Below are 26,553 nucleotides of genomic sequence, written 5' to 3' on the forward strand. Positions count from 1 at the left end.
ATTAGCTCCATTTTAGGATTTTAGAAAAATATACTTGTGTTATAGATATATTTCCTTCAAAAATTATTATAAACTACTGTGTCTACAAGAGCCCAGACTCACTGTACATGAAGTTCAGAGCATTCTAGTTCTAGGAACTGATGGAAAAGCAATGGTGATTGGTACCAAAGATTCAACAAGGTCCTGTTCTTTCGGATCTTACTCATTTTTTGGGTGCCCATGGGCTTCAGGATCACTTGATGTAAGGCAACTACAGCATGCTATAGAACAGTAGCATCAAATTTAAATAGAAAAGAGGCCACTAAGCCATATATTAGCATTTCTGCAGGTCACATATTGACTTAGAAAACCACATATTAACATTTTCCATGTTATATTTTTACTTATTTTGTTAACTATTCCCAATTACATTTTAATCTGGTTCAAGTTTCTTAAGTTTGACAGCTATGCATAGAAAATTTAGATTCAAAACCCAGTTCTATTCATTACTATTTGTCACTTTGATTCTTTGAACCTTCTCAGTAAAATGAGGGGTTTGTATCAGATAATATATAAGGCTCCAATCATATCAAAGTCTACATGGCTTAAGTACCACCCTGCATATGAAGCCTTTCATTCTTTTTTTCTATCCTAGTGTGGTACACTCAAAAGTCTCATGATTGTAACTATTTGAACAATCTAATTGGGGTCAGAACACTAAGAAGTTCAGTGGCGTAGTCCCTTATGGACTCATTACAACACTGATGAATTTTATTGGGTCATGGGTTCATTGATCAAGACTCAGAACAGTCCTCAGAGGCCATTGAGCCCAATATTCTCACTTTTCATATGAAATCTAGAGAGTTTAGGTGATTTGCCCAAAGTCACACTATCAGTCAGTGTTGAATTGGGATTTGAATCTAGAACCTCTGATTGATAGCTGATGCTAATCCTACCCTACTATACTGCTTCTCAGAGGCATTCTTTTTACTGGGAAGCAACCATACCCTAAGTAAGTCAGAGCAGAGCAGATATTCTTATTCTGGGTTAGTTTCTTAAACTAGCAATCAAATCTATCACATTCTATCACAGAGATGGTCATCTTCCAGCTCTATTCTCTTTATGACAATAGACTGCGAACTGTTATTGGATACACCCAATGAGAGGAACAAAAGTTCTGGAACCAGGGACCATAGCAGCATCTCACCCAAAGCCTAATAGGGTAACACCAGTTATCCAGGACATGGACTAAGAACAGAGAGTCCCATTTCTGGGGGAAATTAATAGCAGCTTATGTAAAAAGTACAAAATCATATCAATCCAAGAACTGGAACCAACCTCAGAGATTAACTAGAACAACCTGTACCTGTACATCTCTTTCCTTATATGGTGATCAAACTTGGCCACATCTGCCTCTTGTTTTTGGTGTTATTCTTGGGAACTAAACAAAAGCACACTTAAACCCTGTATGGTCTCCTATTCCCATTTCTCTAATCTGAGGGATCAGAACACTGGAGGTGGTTGGCTCATTGAATTTAAGAGTTGTAAGAGTTTTGGGCAAATATCTCTTCCATATCTCTAATATTATGTGGGAGAGTTCCTATAGGAGTTAGTTAGATTATTTAATGTCCCCCAGCTTATTAAGCTTAATCAGTAAATAGTAGAATATAGATTTGAACCTAAGACCCCTGACACCGTCTCGAGAAGTTTACAGAGTTTTACATATAAAAAAATGATCATTGTGAAGAGAACTTATAAGACCATAGCCATTTGAACTTCTTGGAAATCAAATTCATGCCTCTGATCACTGGATCGATAATATAAAAGACAAAACATTAAAATAAGGAAGATGTGAAAAACCTGTGAGGAAAAGTGTTCAACCATGAGTCTGCAATACCACCTTCTACAAATCTTTATCCATCTATCCATTCATCTGTTCATCAACCTACCCATTCATCCATCCATCCATCCACTCACCCACCCATTCATCCATCTATCCATCTAAGATTGAGACCTTGAATTCCTTTTTCAGAGAATGAATTCTAAATTCATGGTTGGAGTGGTATGTCGTCCTCTCCCTTATGAAGTAAGCCTGTTTTGCAACAGATACTCTACTTTAGACAGTCTTCTACTGAGATTTTATTTACAAAGTTAAAAAATAAAGGTTTATTTTTGTCCATGGGAGAGGAAGGGAAGGAAGGACAGGTGGTCAAAAATTGTTTAGGGTTTTATCAATGTATTTTGAAACCTCAGAAGTGAAGGTTACTTTTTTTAAAATTGCAGTTACATTTTGTTTTTATATTACCTTCATATCAGAATAAATTACTCATCCATTCTCTCCCCAGAGAAGCAGTCTTTGTTACAAAGAATAAAACAGAGAGCTGAGAATCAGTTCAGCAAAACTAATCAACATACCAATGGAGGTTGACAGAAGATATAATATTCTACCCCCATTGTCTCCTACCTAAGCAAAAATGGAAAAAAAAAGCATTTTATTAGTGTTTTCTCTACAGTCAATCTTGGTCATCAGAATTATTCAGTTTCAACATTCAGTTTCATTTGTGTCACTGTTCTTTCCATTTACAATGCTGCAAATGTTGTGTATATTGTTTCCTGGTTTTTCTTACTTCATTCTGTGTCAGTTCATAAGACTCTTCCCATACTACTCTGAAGTCTTCAAATCCATTGTCTAAGTCCAGCAACATTCTATTACATCCATATACCACATCTTGTTTAGTCATTCCCTTCTGTTTAGACATTCACTTACTAATGTAAAAACAAGACTAATTACAAATCTCTTGATATCACAATAACCTTTATTTTTGGTATTGACCTCTTTGAGATTTGGTCTTGCCATAAAGATCTCTGAGTCAATCTTTGTTATTTTCTTAGCATAATTTCAAATTACTTTCCAAAGTGGGTTGAACAATCTACAATTCTACCAACAGTGCAGTAGTGTGTCTGACTTTTCATAGCCTCCCCCTAACATTGTTTCCATCTTTTATCAGTATAGACAATTTTCTGGGTGAAACCTTGGAGTTGTTTTGTTTTACATTTTTCTTATTATTAGTGATTCGAAGCATTCTTTCACATGATTGTGAATAGCTTGTAATTATTTGAGAAGTCTTCATGTTCTTTGATGACTTATCTTTTGTGTCATAGATTCGTGTTACCTATACATCTTGATTATCAGAGATAGTTCAAACAAAAATTTCTCCTTTTCCTCACAAATCGACAACTTTCTTATTATTATATTAAAAGCTAGCATTTAGTAATGTATTTTTCATGGTTTCATAACATTCCTCTCCTTTAACCTCCAAAAACAAATCGAGTTTAAATGAGGGATAGTTGTGTCCTAATAGTGATGACATAATTGTGGGATCTAAGAATAGGAGTGTGGAAACTAGGGGGGAATAATCTGATTCTTATTGCTAGCTCTTTAATTCATTTTGGTAAAAATTTAGCTTCTAAAAAATAGCTTCTAAATGCTATTTTCCATACAAAGATCTTTTTCCCTTCTTGGGTTGCAGGGACTGAGAATAGAATCACATTTTGAACTACAGTGAAGCAAAGGGCTGCATCTGGCCCTTGGAATAAAAGAGGTTTTTTTTGGTCTTCATCCTTTTGGATAGAGTCTGATGGATTCTACCTTAGAATTACATCTTTAAAAACCTAAAATAAAATCCATAAAATTAAAAAGGAAACCAATTATACTAAGGTACAGTTCTCTCTCTCTCTCTCTCTCTCTCTTCTCTCTCTCTCTCTCTCTCTCTCTCTCTCTCTCTCTCTCTCTCTCTCCCTCCCTCCTTCCCTCCCTTCCCTTCTTCTCCCCTCCTCTCCTTTCCCTTCCCCTCCTCTCCCTTCCCCTCCTCTCCTCTCCTCTCTCCTCTCCTCTTCTTTCCTTTCCTCTCTTCTCCCCTCCCTTTTCCTTTCCTCTCCTCTCCTCTCCTCTCTTTTTCTCTCCTCTCCTCTCCTCTCTTCTTGTTCCCTCGCCTCTCCTGTCCTCTCCTCCTCTCCCCTCTCCTCTCCTCTTTTTTCCTCTTCTCCCCTCTCTCCTCCCCTCCTCTCCTCCCATCCCTTCTCCTTTCCTCTCTTCTCTTCTCTTCTCTTCTCTTCTCTTCTCTTCTCTTCTCTTCTCTTCTCTTCTCTTCTCTTCTCTTCTCTTCTCTTCTCTTCTCCTTTCTCTCTCTCTCTCTCTCTCTCTCTCTCTCTCTCTCTCTCTCTCTCTCTCTCTCAAAAAGTTCACAGTCTCCAGGTTAAAAATCCTGATAGATGTTATTTCTTATTTCTGCTCTGCCTACAGATAGTTAGAAGTTGATTTATTAATTCTGAATAATCTATTTGCAGTTAGTATCCTGAATACTTAAATAAGAAGAGAGGTAAAGGAAATGAATCTACTCTAGATTGCCTGATAATGGCTTAGAATGATTTGAAAAACCTTAATCATTAGCCACAGAGAGATTCTCTAGAATTTAGAGATTGAACAAGCCCTCATAGGGGCATAGATTTAGAGCTAGAAAGTCTTTGAGACACCATTGAATCCAACTTTTAATTTATAGGTGAGTAAACTGAGGCATAGATAATTGAGGAATAGAGAGTTTAAGTAAGTTGACCAGTCACACAGGTGGTAAGTATCTGCAGGTTGGATTAAAAATCAGGCCTCCCTGGCTTCATATTCAGTTCCCTGTCCAGGATATTCTGAATTATATTATATATCAGCTTCTGTGGTAAATCTTAATTGATAAAAGTTAGAGGAGTTTATCAGCTTCTGGACAAGTGAGAATTACTACTTCAACTGCTATCTCCCATCTTCCCTATTCATTCTCCCTTCCCTTCCTTTCCCTTTCCTGTCTAAGGAAGAAAAGACACTGAGACATAGGTAGTCTAACTGTGCTGTCGAAAATTGGGGTACTCTTTGTGGTAGAGATTCATGCTCTTAAGAGACCAGGCAGGTCTTTAAAGCAGGAGGGATAAAACAGGTGAGTTACTTCAGAGATACAGAGGGTTCCCTAGCCTGTCTACATTGAACATATTTCTCATGTTCCTAGTAGTTACATTTTGTCACTCCCCAATTAAATTGTAAGTTCTCTGAGGGCAAGAGTTGTCTCTGTCCAGTTCTTAGCAAAGTACTTAGTACACAATAAGTGCTTAATTAGTGCTTGTGTGTTACTTGATAGGGAAGGTAGGTGATCCAGTGGATAGCATATTGATCCTAGATTCAGGAAGACTCACCTTCCTGATTTCAAATCCAGCCTCAGACACTCACTGTGTGACCCTGGGCAAGTCATTTAATTCTGTTCCTCAATTTCCTCATCTGTAAAATGAGCTGGAAACAGAAATGACAAACCACTTCAATATCTTTGCCAAGAAAATCCCAAATGAGATCACGAAGAATCAGATGTGACTGAAAAACAACTGAATAACAAGAAACCACACTGTGCTTAGTAATATAGGATCTTTTTTACTTTTAGAGCCAATAGTCCAATATTCCTGGGGCAGCTAGATGGTGTAGTGAATAAAGTACCAGCCCCGAAGTCAGGAGGATCTGACTTCAAATCTGGTATCAGACACTTACAAAACACCATCATCATTACCAACAAACCCCAAAACAACAGCCACATCCTTTCAATGTCCCAGAAAACTCACTAAGGCTATAGATGAGTTGCTATTTTGCATCTGTGGAGGAAGTTATCACTTTAGAAATTCTCTACAGATGCTCAGACTTTCTCCGTCCCTACTTGTAAAATCTAGCATCTTACCAGTTCATTAGAGATAGGAAACATAAATGGAAAGTCATGAAACCTAGATTTGAATCATGGCTGCAAGTTGGATTATAGCAAGTCTGAATCTCAATATCCTATACAACTATTATGAAGACAGATATTAATAAATTTTAAAATACTAGATGTAGTTTATTCTTTGTCCTTATAATACAGATTTGTTGAGTGGAATCTAATGGTGTTTTATAAATAATAACCTGCCAGATTAACATTTCTAGAATTCTTGTATTCCCCCTCCCCTGATCTTTAATAGCCCTTTCCACTCTTCTGCACATACAATTGAATTTGTGATTTAGGGTAGGGAGTTTCTATGATGTAGGTGGGAACCTTCTCTGCATTGGGGAAGTCTTAGAGAAGTGCCCAGAGTAGAGGGGCCCAAAACATGACCAGTTAATACTTCTTGATTTGGATTAAAATGTAATTGGGGAATATTGAACAAAATGAATAAAAACACAATGGAACATACATACTTTTAATGGGTTTTTTAAAAAAAGTCAATATACAGCCCACGGGGATCCAAGTGGACCTGTTTTTATTTGAATTTGACACTAATTGAAGGTTAAATGACCTGAGCAATATCAAACAGTTTGGTAGCTGGCCCACCATTTTCTCTGACCATACACGTCCCCAATGTTGTTTTCCAGTGCTTAGTACAGTTCCTGGCACATGGTTGGAGCTTAATAAATACTTTAAAATAAGATTTAAAAATATTTAAATCAGTTCATTTGACTGATTATGTCATTTTTGGCACCATGACACAGCCTCAAACCACCTGCTATAATTGACCTTTTAGTGACCTGTTTTATTTTGTTTTTTAAGTTCTTTGATCATGGTGCTTCAAAATTTGGGGCCATATGATATCTCTATGGACCTTTGTAGCAATGAGCCATGGTGGGACATTAATAATTTTGTACCATTCCTACATGAGATTTAGGCTGATCATCTCCTGATTCTGTACATTCTGGTTATCTGAACAAAATTCATTCTAGTTCTCTCTCTCTCTCTCTCTGTCTCCCTTTTTTCTCTCTCCCCCTGTGTCTGTTTCTCTCTCCCCTTCCTCTCCTCTCTCTTTTTTCCTTTCCTTCATCTCCTTTCTTCTCCTCCTTCTCCTCTATCTCCCTATTTCTCTTCCATTTTCTTCTTCCTCCTCCTCCTTCTCTTCCTCCTTCTTATTTTTTCTTGTTATTTTCCTTCTCCTCTTTCTCCCTCCCTCCTTCTCTTCCTCTTCTCTGTGTCTCTCTCCATCCTTCCCTTCCTGCTCCCCTCTGTCTCCATGCCTTTCTTTGTGTGTCTCTGTTTTTTCCTTCTTTCCTTCCTCTTTCCTGTTTTTTTCTCTTTCCTTTATCTGTTTCTCTCTCTCTATCTTGCTTCTTTGTCTCTTTAATTTTTCTTTACCTCCATCTCTGTATCTCTCCATGTATCTGCCTCTCTTCTCTCTGTTTCTATCTCTCCCTTTCTCATTTTTCTTCTATTTCTCTTTCTGTCTTGGCAGATATTATTATGATTATACAAACATTATTATTATTACCTAATACCAATAAACTTATTTAATAGCTTTCTCTTCTGCCTAAAGAGCCAGGCTTCGGTTTCATTTTCTCCAAGTTAGGTTGAATGATAATGGAAGAAAAAATGACAACTACAGGAATAACAATTATTAAAATTCTCATTTAAATACATAGATAACAATGAAAATATAGATTATAATGCAGTGATAAAGGACTGGTTTTGGAAATCGTGGGTTTGATTCTTGACTCTGTTCTTACCAACTGAGTGATCATGGATAAGTCATTAAATGATTTTTATCTCTTGGTTTTTTTTTTTTTTTTCTATAAAGTGAGAGATTGTTCTCAAAGACCACTGAGGTACCTTTCAGTTCTAAACCTGTGATTTTATGACTTCTCTATCCCCATTTTTCTATCTCCCCAGTTCTTTACATAGGATTTGGAATGGGGACCTAGATTAGGGAATCCCAGATCTACAGTCTACTCCATGTGTGACCTTGGATGACAAACATCACTCTTCTGGACCTCAATTCTTATTTATAAATTGAGACAGCTGGACTCAGTGTTTCTCAGTTCCTTTCTTGGTCAAGTTGTAAGATCCTGACATAGCTGTGTGATTTTGGGCAAGTCATTTTAGCATCCCGGACCTCAGTCTTTTTTAGTTCAAGGTCTCAATATGGGATCCAATAAATATCTGGTTGAGCCGGTCAAATGGAGAAGGGAGAGCAACTGATGCAGGAGTGAGATCCTCAGCTAAGACCATCCCCTTATCTTCAGCCTGATGTTGGAATGACCTTACTTTAATGTTAAGGCCTTTATAAAGACTGCTGTTCTTAGCAATGACTCTCCCAGGCTGGTTGATCTTCTGGACTTAATAGCCACTAGGTGGCTCTGTTAAAAATAATTCTGTGGATCTGAGTCCATCCATTTTCACTGGCTCTAGGAATGGGAAACAAAAGATTGGCTTTAGGTCTTAGCTTCCCCTTTAATTTTGTGCCTTGTCACTTGTCCAGGTTGGGAAATTAAATCTGTAAGTGATTGGATTGTAAACATGTATATATTTATAGCACTCCTTGTCCCCGCCCTCAATACACACACACACACATATACAACACATACACTTGTATATTAGCAAGATTCACAGTTTTCTGACCTTTTAAATCAAGAGAAGTGATCAATCTTGGGCTGGTTCTTTGCCGAATTTCATACAAGCAAGGAAAGTTGAAATGCCAAATGGTGTCCCTGCTTCTGTGGCAGTGAAGAGTCTGGGGGCATTTATTGTAAAATTTAAACAGAGTGACAGCTGGCCTGTGCTGATGGGGTCAATGCCAATCTGTGTTCCTTTTCTTTTTCCTTCATAATAAGTGGCTTAATAGAAATTCACCGACCTGCAGTGCAAGCTTAATTTATAGTACCCCTCTAGTTGATTTAATGGGCCAGGGATGTGACTGAACAGGGAAATATTCATTACTCTACCTCTGGGTGAGCTTCATATATGTTGGGTGGTGAGGAAAGCCAGATTGAACACCCCAGAGGACTTCTTTGACTTGGAATAATTGGGCTATCTTGAAAAAAGGTGTCTGATCAATAGGGTGCATCCATTTATTTGAAAAAGCAGAGGATCAAGAGGAGTACTGTCCTCCCCTATTTTCACCATAGGGATGACCCCCGTGTCACGATACATTTCTATTACTTTAGACCATCCATCGGCAAAGTCCCAAATTTGGTTTCCTGGAAGGGCACCGTTTGGAAAATCCCTAATTAATTTCACTTTCAAACAGACAGTCAAAGATTTTTAGAGAGGGCAAAATGGCACCCAGAAATCCTTGCCACTTCGAAATCAGGAAAAATGCATGAGTGGTAAATGGATTAAGGGGGGGGGGGAAAAGCATCTTGTAGGCCACCATTATAATGAGCTAGCAACAACAATAACACAATTCCTAATCATTTAAGAACCGTTCCACCGAGTGGCAGTGAGGCTGGGGGAATTGATTGCAGGCAAAACATCTTTTTGGAGGAGGGGGTTAAAATTTTCTCTCTTGGGACAACCATCCTTTAAAAGCATGATATTGGAAGGAACCCAGCATCACTTTTAATTAGCACAGAAACACTAATTATGCATTTTTTTTCTGTGTGGTACTTAATGTGAGCTGTCAGCAAATGGCATTTTTCACGTCAGTTGCCGGGATGAGCAGGATAGCCGATTGCACAGCTTTACCGTCACAGAAGTGAACACAGCCTGATTCATGGGTTTTTTTTTTTTTTCCTTTCTGCTCTAGGGACCTTCTGCAGGAGAGAAGAAAGGAATGGCCCCAAACAGTGTCAATTTAGTATTCTTTATTCACCCCAAGTGCAGGTGCATCTCATTTTATGCAACAGACATGTTGTGGGCAAATCAAAAATTAAAAAAAAAAAAAGATTCATATTTAAAAGCAAGAGAGGAGCTTGCTATTTAAAGAAAGTGGTTCCTTCTATATAACAAAGAATCCTTTGGAAATGCAAATAACCACTCTTTTATCAGCTTGAAAAGTGTAAGTTTTATATGCTGTATTTTAAAAAAATGTAGATTTTTGTCTATGTGTTCCTATGGGAGGCAGTGTGGTCTAATGGACAGAGCATTGATTTTGATGTTAGAAAGACCTGGGAATCCTGCCTCTGACAGAACTGTGGGTATCTTGGGCAAGCCAAAGTTTCTTCATCTACAAAAGAAAGCTATAGTACCTATTTCACAGGATTATTGTGAGAGTTAAAGGAAATTTATTAATTTATTTAGCAGGTTTTTATGAGGTACCTACTGTGTACCAGGTACTCTGTTAAGGTGCTTTGGTTAAAAAAAAACAACAACCATAACCATCCCTGCCTTTGAGGACTTATATTCTATTGGGGAAATCACCATGTAATGTTATGAGCATTAATATATGGAGATAGATAATGCATGGTGTTTTGCAAAGGGCTACAAAATGTCATCACATTATTATGAAAAATGTCATCTATTATCTTTAAATGATGTTATAAATAGCTCACATTCAGGTGGCACTTTGAGGTCTGCAAATACTTTACGTATTTATTTATAGCCTGGAATTACATTGACTCTCTAGCTATGATTTAATTTATTTTAGTCATTTTTTCAGTCATGTCTGACTTGTGAGCCTGTTTGGAGTTCTTTTGGCAAAGATACTGGAGTGGTTTGTCATTTTCTTTTCCAGCTCATTTGACAGATGAGGAAACTGAGGCAAGCAGAGTTAAATGACTTGCCCAGGATCATACAGTAAGTAAGTCTCTGGGGCCAGATTTAGAGTGATTCTAGGCCAAGAACTCTATCCATTGCACAACATGACTAATGTGGAAATATGCTTAACTGATATCAAATTGCTTTCTGTCTTGGGAAGGGGGAAGGTAAGCAAGAGAGGGAGAAAATTTTGCAACTCAAAGTTTTACAAAAATGAATGTTGAAAACTCTCTTTACATGTAGTTGGAAAAATAAAATACAATTGAGGAAAAAAACCCTGAAAATTATAGCTGTCCCCAAATAGAATGAGCTTTTAATTTTAAATTGTCCAATAAGGAGAACCCATTCTCTTTATATGTAACCCATTGGAGGTCTTCAGCAAAAATTATAAGACCACATTTCAGAAATGTTGCAAGAAAATTCTTTTTTCAGTTTCAGGTTTGTATACATGACCAATGGGGATCCCTCTGAGATCTGAAATTCTGTGATTCTAAGGAACCATTTTTTGTTTTATAGTGGGGCTTAATTATTATATTAATTAATTATTATATCTCTGGCTCCACCAAATTCTATATTAGAATAGACAGGTGATATGTCCCTTTGGATAGAATGTTGATCAAGAACTCAGTTTCAACTCTCATCTCTGGCATTCACTAGTTATGATTGTGGAGAAGTCATTTTCCCTTCCAAGGTCCCAGACAGCTTTCTAAGGCTGTAAGATGAATTGTTTGCTTTGCATAGGTTGAAGGAAGTCCCCAGATTGACATATTTTGATTAGATCCCAAATGATGTAATAGATGACTTCTTGAGACCAGATATTATATTCCTCCAGTGACAGTGCTTTAGAATTCAAGGACTCATGTAGAGTTCAGACCAACTCCCCTATCTGACAGAAGAGCAAGTTTAAGTCTAGAAAATTTATGACTTTTTCAAGATCACAGAGACAGAGGTAGAAATAGCATCAGAGACCCAGGTAATATATCTTGTATGTGTTAGAATATCCTTTCCAAATGGGCAACCCCACAAAAAAGAATATCATCAAGTGAGCTTCTTTAATATTGATGAAATGAAATTCAGGATCTACCAGAAATTTAGAGGAAAATAGTAAGATACAATAATTGTGTATATGTATTAAGCTTTTATTAATTTACCCTAATTGGGGGAGTAATTGCCTATATTTCTATAGCTCTTTCAGGTTTAGAAAGCACTTTTCTTACAACTCTCCTATAAATGTTTTAAGATATTGTAAACATTATTATCCCCATTTTACAGATGGAGAATTTAAAGCTCAGAGAAATTGTTTTGCCCATGATAATGAGGAAATGCAAGATCAGAGACTTGAACTCAGATATTCTGAATCCTATTAATTAGTGAAAAATCTTATTGGTATGATATTGTGAGAAATATAATTTCTCTATTCTCAGGTAAATGGAATTATTTGAACTAGATTCTAGTAAAGTATCTCCATGTACTGGCCTTGACCTGATACATGTGACTCATTTACTATTATCATCATTTGCATGTAATAGGTTGAAAGCTTAGATCACATTTTTTTTTCCCTCATAAGTAGGATAAACGTTCCCCATTTAATCACGTTTACATTATTTACTTAGGATATTTCCTAGAGTCAAGGTAAATTTCAGTTCAGCCTGGATTGAATTATCATAGATTTTTAATTAGGAGTCTATGAATTAATGTTAACTCCTAAAGATGAATGATAATTTCAAATGCATTAATTAAGCTAAATGAAATCCACAAATAACCTGCCTTAAGGCATTTTTGATTAGTTTCTTTATCTGTGAAATGGGGATGATTATAAAAACTTTCCTAGTTATTCAAAGGACTGTTGTGAGAATCAAATCAGATGATATCCAGGAAATCCCTCTGATTTTATCCAGATTTTAATTATCTAAGTCCTCATAGAAAAAGGTCCTTGCTCTATAACAAGCTTGAATTTTGTCTGATTGCATGAGTGATTGAAATCTCTGTCTGTTCAAATGGATAGCCAGATGGATAGCTGCTGTGTTATATAGAGATTTTGAGAGTCACCCACACCTCTGAAAGGTTAAGTGACTTGTGCAGGGTCCCACAGCCAGTATGTATCAGAGGTGAGATCTGAGTTGTTTTGACTCTGTTGTTGTTCAGTCATTCAGTTGTGTCTAATTCTGTGGGGTGAACTATAGCACACTAGAACTATCCATGGGGTTTTCTTGGCAAAGATTCTGGAGCGATTGGCCATTTTCTTCTCCAGTGGATTAAGCCAAATAGAAGTTATGACTTGCCAGGGATATAGAACTAGTAAGTGTCTGAAGCTAGATTTGAAATCAGGAATTCCTGATTCCGGGACTAGCACTCTATCCACTGTACCAACCTGGTGACTTTGAGGGCAATCCTGTATCCATTAATCTCGCCATCACTATCATTACCCGTTGCTCTTCCTATTACCATCAATTTTTACTGTTCCTGTGACAAATATCACCATCGTCACCACCTATCACCATCATAATCATCTAAGGTTGCTACTCAGTTACTACTACTGTCACAACTATCTGCAGACATTACTACTGCTGCTGAAAAATCATGACTCCTTATAAAATTACTCACTCAAACATCCCTCTCTGTTCTACACAAATATCTATTTCTACCCATGTTTATCCAGAGTCAAAATATTTCTCACTTGACATTTCCTGGCCGTTGTTAGCCATTTCAGAAGAGAAGGATTTGAATACTAGATAATTAAAAACGAACCTTAGGAAAATTGATGAAGCTCAACAATAATTTTGTAACAATGATCAAATTGTGAAAGATGATTAGTTGTGATTATGACATACATTTTGTTAAGTATCAGATCAAATTTGTTTTTGTGATTTTGTTTAATTTTTTGAAAGGAAGTCAAAATCAATTTTTTTTTTACTTTTTTTAAAGTGAATTCCTTCTAAATAACTTTATTACCATACTAGTTGATTTTGGATAATGAGGTCATTCCCTATATGAAAGGACTTTGAAAAACGCTATAGAAACATGAGAGAATATTAACTATTTTTACTCTGTCAGAATTGTTATATATTACCATGACCAAAAACCTTATCACCTAGTGGTCCCTTGCTGGTGATGAATTACTCTGTACTCAGCCAGACTCATTCTCAGACAGCAAGCACACAATCCATCACTACACTGTTGAACTTGCCAGTTCTTGTGCCCCATTGGTATCATATTTGAGAGTCACTGCTATGTCATAATGAAGTAGATGAGTGAAGGCAGTTTCTATAAAGTAAACAGATTATTGATTTGAATCTTAACTCTTTTTCTTGCCCTATTCTTTGCTAGAGATATTAATAGCTACGAAATGGTCAAATTTTGTCAGCAAAGGAAAATATAGAAAAACTCAGAGAAAGTGAGCCAAATCCACAAAAATAACCAGCTTCTGAAATCTTTCCTATATAATATTGATATTGTTTCTTATCATTGAAATAAATTATGTAGCATTAAAAGAGTTGTTTACTACCTTTGAGGTACTACCTCATATCAATTAGAGTGGCTAATATGACAAAAAAGGAAAATGCTGAATGTAGAATGGGATGTGGGAAAACTGGGACATCAATGCACTGTTGGTAGAGTTGTGAACTGATCCAACCATTCTGGAAAGCGATTTTGAATTATGTCCAAAGGACTATAAAACTGTTCCTACTCTTTGATCCAGAAATACTCTCATCAGGTCTGTATTCCAAAGACATCTAAAAAACGGGAAAAGGACCCCTATGTACAAAAATATTTATAGCAGTTCTTTTTGTGGTGGCTAAGAATAGGAAAACAAAGGGATGCCCATCAATTGGGGAATGGCTAAACAAGCTGTGGCATATGATTTTAATGGAACATTATTATGCTATAAAAAATGACAGGCAGGATGGTTTCAGAAAATCCTGGACAGACTTTCAAGAACTGTTGCATGGTGAAGTGAACAGAATCAAGAAAACATTCTACATTGTAACTACAATATTGTTAGATGAAGAATTGTGAACGACTTAGCTCTTCTCAGCAATACAATGCTCCAAGACAATACAAACGATTAATGATGCATACTAACTACCTTCACAGAAAGAATTGATATTGATTGAATGTAGACTGATGCATGCTATTTTTCAATTTCTTTCATTTGAGTGTTCTTATGCAAAATAACTAATATGGAAGTGTTTCACATATATATGTACATGTATAACTTATATTTGCTTGCCATCTCAGGGAGACAGAAAGGGCGAAAGGGAGGGATGTATTTAGAAAGTTGTAATTTTAAATAAAAATATTTTAAAAATTAGAAAAAAATCCAGAGTTGTTTATTGGCTGAGGAGATTTCAGAATTCTTTTGACCTCATTGTTATGCCAATTGTTTTATATTGATTTGTAGGAAATGATGCAAGCCCTTATGGATATTTTTTCCTTTATCTACTTCTCTCTCTTTTTTAAAGCATCAATAGCTTGTTTAAATAGATGAGTTTAAGTAAAAAAACACTGTTCTTTCAAAAATCCTAAACTGTTCCTTGATATAAAATCTCACTAAAAAACAATAACATTCTAAACAAACCAAAAAACATTATCTGTTCTGTGGTGGTGTGACTTGGCAAAACATGGAGATCACAATTTGCAAAGTATCAGCATACTTTATATCTCAGAAGATGATAATGACTGGAAGTGGGCTTCAATATTTTACTAAAAAGGATTCACATATTAACAAATGGGATATATATCTGGAACTCAAAAGTTTAAAAATTAGTACAGAAATGTGGAATTAAGGAAATGTATGATCAAAAAGGAGGTGAGACAGTCATGTGGTAAGATTGGGGATGAAGAATAGAGAACATATGCACTGTACTGATACCAACAGGATGTTAAAAATCTGGAGGAGGGCCTCTGGCACATTTGGTGGATGTTTTATGGGTGATTTCTGAAAAGAATTATTCAAGAATATCACAAAACTAAAGGCTATTGAACAGGTTGTTAGCTAGTGGGAGCTCTAGTATCAGTGAGATTATCGCTCTTTTAAAGCATTGTTATATATTCAAAGGTTGTGAGAATGGATACCTTAGAGGTTTATCATCCTGGTACATGAATTTTATATCTCTTTCAGGACTGCAGTGATTTGTGACTTTGCATACTCCTTCTGATGCAGACCATACTCTGTTTGCCCCAGGCTCCCATGCCATTGTAAATGATTTGGAGAATTGCTGTGTCCAAAACCAAAACAATACCATAATAGATTTGTGCTTGGACAAGAGACATGGAATATGGTATTGGGGCCATATTGAAAATCTTTCCAGCTTGGAAGGTCCTTTCATAGTTTATATTTCACTAGCTCAGCTTTTGAAAATTCAAATCATTTCCACATTTTGATGGATCATTGCAACTGGACTTTAGTCAGTCAACAAGTCAACCAAAAAGTCATTCCATTTTTTTAAAAAGTAGGTGCTCTGTGCCAGGCATTGTGCTAAGTTCTGGGGATACAAAGACAAAAAATGAAACAGTCTTTGTCCTTGAAGAGCTTTGGAAGAAATAATATACATGGGTTATTATTGTTCAGTTGTTCTCACTCATATCTGCGTCATGAGCCCATTTGGGATTTTCTTGACAAAGATACTGAAGTGGTTTGTCCTTCTTAAGTTCAATTTAAAGATGAGGAAATTGAAGTAAATGGAATTGAGTGACTTGCCCAGGTCCCACAGTTAGTAAGTGACTGAGTTTGAACTCAGGAAGATGAGTCTTCTTGACTCTAGGTCCAGTAATCTATGTAGAGTGCTCTCTAGCTGCTCTTTATAAGTAGATAAAAGATAGATAAAAGGTAATTTAGAGAAAGAGAGAGGAGGGACTAGTGGCTGAAGGGCATAGGAAAGACTCTCAAACTAGCATCTGAATTAAGATTTGAAGGAGGTTAGAGCTCAGGGAAAGTGGAGAAGCATTATGGTTAAGGCTTTGGAAAGGTACAAAGATAGAGATGGGATATCATGGGTGCTAATTAGTAGAAAGACTAATGAAGATCTGTATGCATCAAAGTGCATGCATTGTCTAGCCAATCCCAATATTTATAATTACTCTAGTTGATGCATTTTTTATGTATCCATGTACCACAAAGGCTACTTTTTCTCCCAAAGATTATTTTTGTAATATATCACTAAAAATAAATACCTAGCGATTGGTATCTCAGCAGTCTTTAAGAGTAGCTTATGGTGCATTCCATCAAGATGATGATGTTGGTTATTGTTTAGTTCCTAAAGATGTCAGTAATAGTAATGATAGTGAAATATCCTGTATATAATTTTGTCCTATTTGATTGTAATCATTTAAAGATTCTTGAAGTTGTTTTTCTCTATATTTCAAACGATGAAATCATCCACAGAATGTTCTTTATCTTTCTGTATTTTGATATTGTATTTTGCAAAATTCCTGTATGAGAGTTATTTTTCTCTTTCCTTTGGAAATCAAGTATATGGGAAGAGAAAAGAATTCTAAACCAAGGAATGACCATTACAAGGCTTGATCACACAAATTACTTCCCTAACGACCATTTATTTGTTGCTAAAATTGTCTACATGTCTGATGATAATTCTTCAAGACAGCAGTAGACTATGACATGCCTTCCCACTGGTTGATATAAATCTCCACTGATAGGGATTGAGTTCAGCTGCAGTGAACTTAAATGCTAATGTTGAAAACATAAGGCAGCCTGCTGTTTCTTTCATACCAGAAAGTTTTAACTTCTGCAGACTTCTGCGTCCTCCTCCCACCTCAGTTTAGATCGAATTAATATCACCGCATTCCTGCCGGAAAGATAAAATGTGCAGGTTTGATTTACATAACTCAACATGAAAAGGGGAAAAAAAGAATTCATCACAAGCATGAGTGGCCCTCTCTTGTCAGTGAATAATATTCTCTAACAGCTAACAGGGAATGGAAATGGATAATAGAAGTTAGCAGCAGAGAGATGAGTATTTATTAAGCCTGGACTATGTGCCTTGGACCAGGCTAAGCACTATACTTTGATACAATTATGGATCTCGTTGACATGGGGGTGTTGGAGCGCCTGAATTCAAACATTTTATACTAATTTTATCTTTTCTTTTGACTTAGTGTTGATTTTGACTTTTTCCCTAACTAATGGTTATACCCAGACAGCTAATTTTGAAATGATTCCTACTTTTTTTCATGTATGCCATTCACATGCCATCTGTGGAATGCTTGTCTACTTTCCTATAAATCCTCCATGTCTCACTCCATTGTGATTCAGACTTTTCTTTTGATTCGCTTAATATTTTGGTGGTACCATCTGATATCTGTCCATCTATTTTCTCTATGTGACCAATCTATTCTCTTTTTTCATTGTATAAATCCATGACTATTCATATTTGTAGATCATCATTGTCAATATATGTTTTTAACCTCCTTATTTAGGTCTTTGAATTACTTGCAAAGTATCAGGGAACAAAGGGAGTAATGGACATGGTCCCTGTTTGAGGTATTTGTGATTTAATTGGGGATTTGAGATTTCAGAGGCAGTATGACTCAGTGGATAGAAAACTGACCTCAAAGCTAGCAAGAGATGGATTTGAGATCTTTGACATGTATTCAAGATTTAATTTTGGGAATGGGACTTATATAGGCAACAACTTTAATGCTAATATTCTATTGCCCAGTACCCCATACAATATTCTAAAGTTAATTTTCAGAGCAGGTGCTGACCTGTGTTAGGAGAGATAGTTTTCTCATCTGGGAGTTCCATACACTGATGAAACCCCAGGTCTAATCCTTATCCTATGAATTTTACAAACTTGTGAATAAATAGAGACAGCATGCAGTAGTAGATGGAATGATGGGTTTTTCTTGAGGAAGACCAATCCTACCTCACACATTCCCCTTTTGAAACATTTCTCAGAACTCATATCCTATATATTATGGCAAGTGGAAGGAATTCTAGGTTTGGAACACTCTGTGATACCAATTCTATCATTTGCTACCTGTATGACTTTGGCTGTCACTGAATTCTTCTAGTCTCACTTTCCTTCTTTAGAAAATTAGATGGTTGGATCAGATGGGCTCTAGAGCACCTAACAGTTACAGATCCATAGTCCTCTAATCCTATATTTTTATTACTTCAGTTTCCATACCTTCTTTTCTTAAATGCTTGGTCTTTCATCATTTCTGTTGAACGTTAATACAATATAGTCAACAATCTACTTATGGAGGACTTAACAGTTTCCCATTATTCATACACTTCTGACAATTCAATATTCATTGGTTTTCTTTTTCTTTTAAAAAAATATCTCTTTTGCATTTCACTTGTCTGTCATTCTGAAAAGCTTTTTGGCTGTATTTGAGACATTTGCAATAATAATTTAAGATTATTATATCAAATCAGTTTGATGCCTTTAGATAGTTGAGGCTGAAATGTATGACCAATGGTGAAATCTAGGAATAATGTTGTATGATTATTAATTGACTCAACTTCTGATTTTCAGTCAACTAATCACTCAACTTTAGTTTTATTTCCTAAAATGTAGACTGGATAAGGGTGATATGATAGCATGGATTTATTATTTATGTGTAGCAGTCCATTTTGGATCCCACTTAGGAAATTATACAGTGCCTCCCATGATGCCAAAGGACTCTGTGCCACATCAGCCCATTTCTTTAATGCCAATATCCCCTTGGCAATGTTCTATGACTGCAGTTCTTAAAGTACAATGATTTCAAATATATTAAAATTACATCTAGCAAAATTGGCAATGGAAAGATATATGATTGATATGAAATATTGCCAATGATGAAAAAGGGCATCGTATGCATTATTGATGATGCTAATGACTATTTCAAATGTAAGAACTCACATAATACAGTGAGTTTTAATAGGGCAGACTTGATGGCATCTACTTTCTCTGTGAAGTTTCATCTTCCAAAATACCTGAAAACCATTTGAGGCATCTGATAACCTCTCAACACCTCCAAACAACTTATTAGTTCTCTAAGTTGCAGAGCAGGTACTATTTTCGAGATCAAAGGAGGTACTTATTCTGTAATCACCAATTAAACTAAATCATAATAAAACATCTGCAGATGTTTCACTTTATTTCTATGTGTTTTCTTTCCAATTTATGCCATCAAATGATTTTAGAATGACTTGAGTTAGCAAGCTCTATTCAGGCTTGTTTTCTTCTCAACACCCTTTTACTGTTTTGTGAGAAATCACTCCCTATTTGAAAATGTCAATCATTCATCTGTTAACATTTTAATTTGTTTGAAATTTCATCTGTTTTTGTTGGATTATGTTAAATTCAATTTTATTTTATTTTCATTTCCAGATTTTTTTCCCTCCCCCATCCATTGAGATGGCAAGAAATGCAAAATCCATTACAAATATGATGTCATAAGAAAGAAGTTCCTGCATTACCCATGTTCTGGGAGGAAAGAAAAGAAAAAGGAACAGAAAAAAAATGCTTCGGTCCTCACTTTGTGTCCATCAGTTTTCTATCTGGAAGTGGATAACATTTTTCATCATGAGTCCTTTGGAACTGTGGTAAGTCATTGTGTTGATTAAAATGATTAAGTCTTTCACAGCGAATTATTGTTATGCTAGTGCTCTCACTTTGTGGATTGTTTTCTTATTTCTACTTACTTTGCATCAGTTCATGAGAATCTTCTTAGGTTTTTCGGAAACCATCTCCTCATTATTTCTTATACCAAATAGTAGCCCATCTTATTCATATATCATAACTTGTTTAGCCATTCCTCAATTGATGGATGTTCTTTCAGTTTTCAATTCTTTGTTACCAAAAATATCTGTCATAAATATTTTTGTGCACACAGGTACTTTTCCTTTTTTTTTTTTTTTTTTTGATCTCTTTGGAATATAAATATAGTAGTTGTATCACTGGGTCAGCCTATAGTTTAATAGTTTTTTTTTTTTTGGCATATATCCAAATAACCTTCCTGAATGCTTTGCTTTGTTCACATTTCCACTAACAGTATATTGGTGTATTCATTTGTTAATACTTTGCAAATGAACTTATATTCCTGCCTACCATGTCTTCCTGACTGTGTAGACTAGAAGTGTCAAAATAGTGGCTATTACAAAACTTTGGAATATGGCCTGAACCAAATTAAAATGTAAATTGGGACAACATTTAACAAAATGAATAAAAATACAATATAATGTAGATAATGTTAATTTGTAAAAAAAATCCATGCATGACATTCCAATATATATGCTATATTCCACATTAAAAACTGAGTTTTTGGAGAGAAGAGAGTATCTTATATAGTACTTTACCCATTAATTTTCTTCATTAAATCAATCAATTAATTGATTTTTTGTGACTCCTTTATACAGGCTTTCACTCAGCCAAATGGGAGTATATGCTTTTATCCTCATAACCTCTTACTTTCCTAGCTTTGAGACATTGTTTATGGCCTACTTCTAGGTAAAGTCCAGCTCATCCGGCTAGGCCTACATTAAATACAACTTCTATTAAGCTTTTCCTAATATTTTCTCAATTGGGAGTGACTTCTCTTGCTTCTTGATTCTGACAGAGTCCTCTACTTATTCCTCTCTTTTTAAGGCCCTTTCCATGTTCTCTTTTGTATTCTTTTTATTTGTAGATATGGCAATATGGTACCTAGGAAAAGGTCCTGCCTTTGAAATCAGAGGTCCTATACTTAAATCTTTCTGCTACTCTTTACTCTTTGATTATATATATATATATATATATATATATATATATATATATATATATATATATATATATATGAATTATTTAATTGCTCTACCTCTAAATATTGTCATCTATAAAAGGAGGAGTCTGGACTAGATCAGGGGTCTTTAAATGTTTTTTGTCCCATATATCCTTTTGGTTATCTGATGCAATCTAGAGTCCTCTTTTCAGAATGATATTTTTATAAAATTGAAGGAAAGATTAAAATTCAGTTAGAGGTTGGTGAAAATGAAGATATAATCCATATTCACAACATTCCTAAAGTCTATATATATGCTTTGGAGGTCCATGGATCCCAGCTTAAGGAATTCTTAACATCTATGATCCTCTCTATGATTTTTTATTTGATTTTGTCTTCTTAACTATACTGGAAGTTTCTTGAGGGCATAGATGGTTTCCTGTACTGACTATGCTCATAGTAGGTCTATATCCTGAATAAATTGGTGAATGAATAGAGAAATAAAGCAATTGGGAGGCAATATAGTATTGTGTAATTAGGCATTGGGTCTAGAGTCTGTGGACTTGAGTCTCAACTTTGGTTGTACCATATACTGGGAAACTAAGTGATGCACTGGATGGAGTTTTGGGCCTGGAGACAGGAAAACTCTTTCTGAGTTCAAACCCAGCATCAGACACTCACTAACTGGGTGATCTTGGGCAAGTCACGTAACCCTGTGTACCTCAGTTTCCTCATCTGTCAAATGAACTGGAGAAGGAAATGGAAAAAACACTTCAGTATGTTTGTTAAAAAAAAAAAAACAGCCCAAAGGGGTCATGAAGAGTTGGATATGACTGAAATGACTAAAGAACAATACTATTTACTACTTCTGTGATTTTGGGTAAATTAGTTTATTTCTCTAGGTCTAAATTTCCTCATTTGTTAAAATGAGAGAATTGGTCTAGCTAGTCTCCCTTGCAGCTTGAAGTTTATCACAGTTCTGCCCCTAAACCCACTTTTCCAAGTCCTCTGAACATGCTCGAAGAATTTCAGAAGCATAATACTTAATTTGATCACTCAGCTGCCTCAGTGAGGACTAAACCATAAAGACCTTCTTACCTTAAAGGGCATCCTCAGGTTTAAGTCACCCAAACACTCCCAGTGGCTTCCCAGGCCTTCCATCTTCAGCTTTTATTCAAGATTCTTTCAAGGGAAAAAAAATCCACCACAATAAACATCTAGAGAGCAGAGATTAAAATATGAATCCTGCCAATAACAAAAACAAAAGCTTCCCTCCCACCCCCAATGTTTCCGATAAAAATGGCCCTTCTCGGGAGATATAATTTTCTCTGTTCCCAATGTTTCTTTTAAATTGCCCAATCAATCAGGAGGGGGGATTTGAACACCACCTGTGGCAAGGCATTTTAAAGAGACAAGACATTTGATTGGTATGTTTAGATTTATGGGGATTGAGATGACCCTGAAGATTAAACTGAGAGGCAACCACGAAGAAGAAGCTGAAACAGGGAAAAATTGATTTTTTTTAGAAATTGAGGACATATGGGTATAGAAGAGCTTAAGTGAAGAAGCCGGCTTAGAAGCTATTTTTGTCTCATGCTAAAAATCAAGATGGTGTGTGTGTGTGTGTGTGTGTGTGTGTGTGTGTGGTGGGGTGAGCACCTTTGAGGGGGGCACAGTGCCTTTAATTGAGAAAGGTGTAATCCCTGCTGACCTTCACAGTTCCCACAAGAGTGATGATATCACGGGACCAGAGTTTTAAAATCACATTTAGTGAACACCTAATCACAACTGCAGATGGGCTTTAGATTTGATCCTCCTGATGAAACTGAATTAAGACAGGCCCTGAGAACAGATAATGAAGAGTGACTAGGAGATGAAATTTCTTAGGGTTATTTTTCAGGATGTGAGAGATAAAATGGCAGAATATGTGTGTGTGTGTGTGTGTGTGTGTGTGTGTGTGTATACATATACATATAAAAACTCTCCACAATCTATACAATACACACATACATTTATACTAACAGAACAAACATACACATTTATAGCATGCAAGTGAATATTATATACAGGTGTGCATATAACACAATAACATATTATTTACATTCAAGACACAGGATTGAGAGTCATACCACATACATGCTTACATATATGTACATATATCACAATAAGGTATTTACATAGAAAATACAGCATACACATATATACATATATATTATATATACATATACATACACTTAAATCATATGTACACATTTGCATATATACACAAATATACACGTACGCATTATGTACACACATTTATATGTACTCACATCCCATATACACAAATGCTGGATAAAGCAAAAGGAATTTAATGAATCAAGTTAAAAACATTTTTTTCCTCTTACATCTCTCTAAACTGGATGATTTTAAAAAGACAAAAGAGAAGTTTCTTTAAGGAAACTAGGAGGCTTCTCTGATGAATTCCTGGCATTCCTTTCTTTCTTTTAGACTACTCTTTTTCTTTGGCACTCGTTTTCTTGTTTTAAATGTCTAATTCTGGCTCACTTTTGCCTCATTTGATGACTTAAAAAAGCAAACAAACAACTTTCAAAGCATTCCTGCTTAAAGCTTGTTGTAATTCAACTTGTTATTTCTTGAGAGTCCAATACCACCCATTGCCCTGGTTTCCTGGAGGAGACGTGACCATGAAAGCATCCTATGCAAGCATAGAGGGAGGGCTAGTTGGGTGGGGAACATTAGCATTGACTCTTGCTCTCAATATTCATCGGAGAAAGGGGCTGAGCTTCTGGACTCCAAGTCTATGCAACACAAAATTTATCTTATCCCAATATATAATTGCTTCTGTGGTCATGCAGAGATTATGGATCAATTGCTGGTAGACCCAGTAGCCAATATTGGCTCTTCTTCTAAGGTTCCCCATGTATGTCTATGGAAACCATTGGATAATAACGAATGACAGATGCTAAGGTGGAGTGAATAAAAGTTTGGTTTTAAGAGTTAGGAAGACCTGGGCTCAAGTGAGTTCTCCATACAACCTGGGTGACCATGGACTACTCATTTAACTTTTGAGAACCCCTAAACAATTCCAGAAAATGATAAGCTCTGTACCACTTGGCTATTTACTTTGGTGGAAGGAGTTTCCATGTTGGTGATGACTTACACTGAAGAAATCGCAGTAATATGGATATCATCTCTGGATGAGAATGGATACTGCTAATATGTGTCATGGCCAATAAGAGCTGTAGTTATTTAAGAGACTTTTGTATCTTAGCAGAATAATAGAAATAAGAGGTTACAGTTAATAACTGTGTGATCTTGGGCAAGTCAATTAAACCCATGGCCTTAGTTTCTCATCTGTAAAATATGGCTGGAAGAAATGACTGCCAAGGTCCCTTCCACTTTTAAATCTATGTTCCCAAGCCACTCCTTTCAACTTTGGAGTCAGAGAATCTAATTTTGAATTCTAGCTTTGTCATTTGCTTGTTGTAAGACTTGAACCAGATCACTTTACCTTACCAGGTGTCCTATTCAATCAAGTGGTTAGACGAGATAAACTCTAAAGCATCTTTCCAGTCACTTACCTAGGCAGGTAGCAGTTAAGTGACTTGCCTAAGGTGACACAGCTTATGAGCATCTAAGACCAGATTCAAACCGAGACCTTCCTGACTTCAGATTTAGTGCTCTATCCAGTTGAAAGCCTTCCAGGTATTGTTATGCAAAACACTGCATAAATAAAGACAACAAAACTGGGATAAACATGGGGGAACAGAGAAAAGATGGGTATAAATGGAACAGAACAGATACTATAACAAAACATTTGGAGTGGAACTAGATGGCTTCAGTGTTCCCCTTCTAACTCTAAAGGTCCATGAATCTATGAGCTCATTATTCATGGTTTTAGTCCTAGGCTGTTGTGGCAAGAGGAAATGATGTACTCAGGGGACTTGTTAAATAATTGCCAGCTACTGTTCAATGATTTGCATGCATCAGGTCTTGGTATTTTATTTTCCTGCTTGATCCTTCTTGAATAATTTCTATCCCTGTATCTCTGGCACATATGAGCATAAAATACTTGTTTAGCTATAAAATACTCTATAAATATTTTAATTAGTAGTATATTACAGTCCCCCCAAATAAGGCAAAAACACTGCCTCTTGTTTCAGAATGAATCCTTACTGCTTAACTAAATAGGCTAAGGCAACTAAAATGTGACCTTCAGTATAGGAAATTGAAGACACTAGATTCAAAGGAATTCTATTAATGAATGCAGGAAGTAGTTGAATTATGGAATCTTGGTTTGTTTTGCTACAAATTGTTCTTTAGAAATTTAACTGAAAAAGGAAGATGCAGTAGAAGCAGCCACATAAAAATAGCTTCTAATGAATAGGTAAGAGAGATAGAGAGGGAAAGATGATATATTGAAGGTATACTTTTTTCAACCAATAAACTTAGTTGAACTAGAGATCTGGGCAAAGAAAAAGTAAAGAGAGATGCTCTTTCTAATCATGTACTGTTGAATGGAGAGTCTGGAATCTGGGGTTCAAATTTTACCACTACCAACTTTGTTTTTCTTGGGCAAATCAGATTTTCAGTTTATCTCTCTATAGAATCAGAATAATTATAATATAATTCATTTTTGCTGTCTTTATGGGGACAGCATGAGAATGAGTAAGATGCCATTATGGGAAGCTTACTGGAGCTCCCTAGAGAAAATAGGAGCATCTAGGAAAACTTTAGGGATATTTTTTACTTTATTTTTGTCATGCAGATGAATTTGGTATAATCTCCTTTAATAAAACAAGTCATGGCAAAAGGTATTAGAGGAAATGGGGAGAAGAAACTCTGGTGGCACTGTAAGAATTTCTAGAGACAGCTTTTTGAATTAACACTAAAACCCAATCGATCCACTCAGTTCTCTAATATGTCCCATTATGAATATATATGAAATAACCAAGATTACTGATTTTACTCTGATTCCCCCATTTTCCACTTTGATGTTAACTTTCTTATCAGTGCTGAATTTCTTCTTTTTTTCTCTCTATATGTAAGAAACAATTCTATTATTAGTAAGTTTTATGGTAGTTTTCGTTCATCGTTAAACAGATGTTCCCCATTGTATAAGATTTCTTGGTTTGTATTTTATAACTTCATTCCATTTCATGACATCTTTTAAAATGTCTTTAAAAACCTTTGGATGGTTGGATGGGTCCATGGTCTCACTGACATGTATATCTTTCTACCAATATAGTTAGCTATCCATACACATTTTGAAAGACATTGTGGTATAGCTAGGACACTGGACTTGGATTTAGGAAAATCTGGATTCAAAACCTTCCTAAAAACTTTTTTT

At 35.9% G+C, this 26,553-nt stretch overlaps 1 long non-coding RNA gene across 1 annotated transcript in view; it reads left to right on the forward strand.

Moving 5' to 3' along the window:
- Window positions 1-19,837: 19,837 nt before the first annotated feature.
- The window catches only part of LOC127564783 (uncharacterized), a 341,030-nt gene continuing 334,314 nt past the window's right edge, over window positions 19,838-26,553 (forward strand). The window contains exon 1 of the long non-coding RNA XR_007954356.1: window positions 19,838-20,046. This is a non-coding gene — a long non-coding RNA (uncharacterized LOC127564783). The remainder of the gene's footprint in view (window positions 20,047-26,553) is intronic.

This window comes from Antechinus flavipes, chromosome 5 (genome assembly GCF_016432865.1).
Source record: "Antechinus flavipes isolate AdamAnt ecotype Samford, QLD, Australia chromosome 5, AdamAnt_v2, whole genome shotgun sequence".
NCBI lineage: Eukaryota > Metazoa > Chordata > Mammalia > Dasyuromorphia > Dasyuridae > Antechinus > Antechinus flavipes.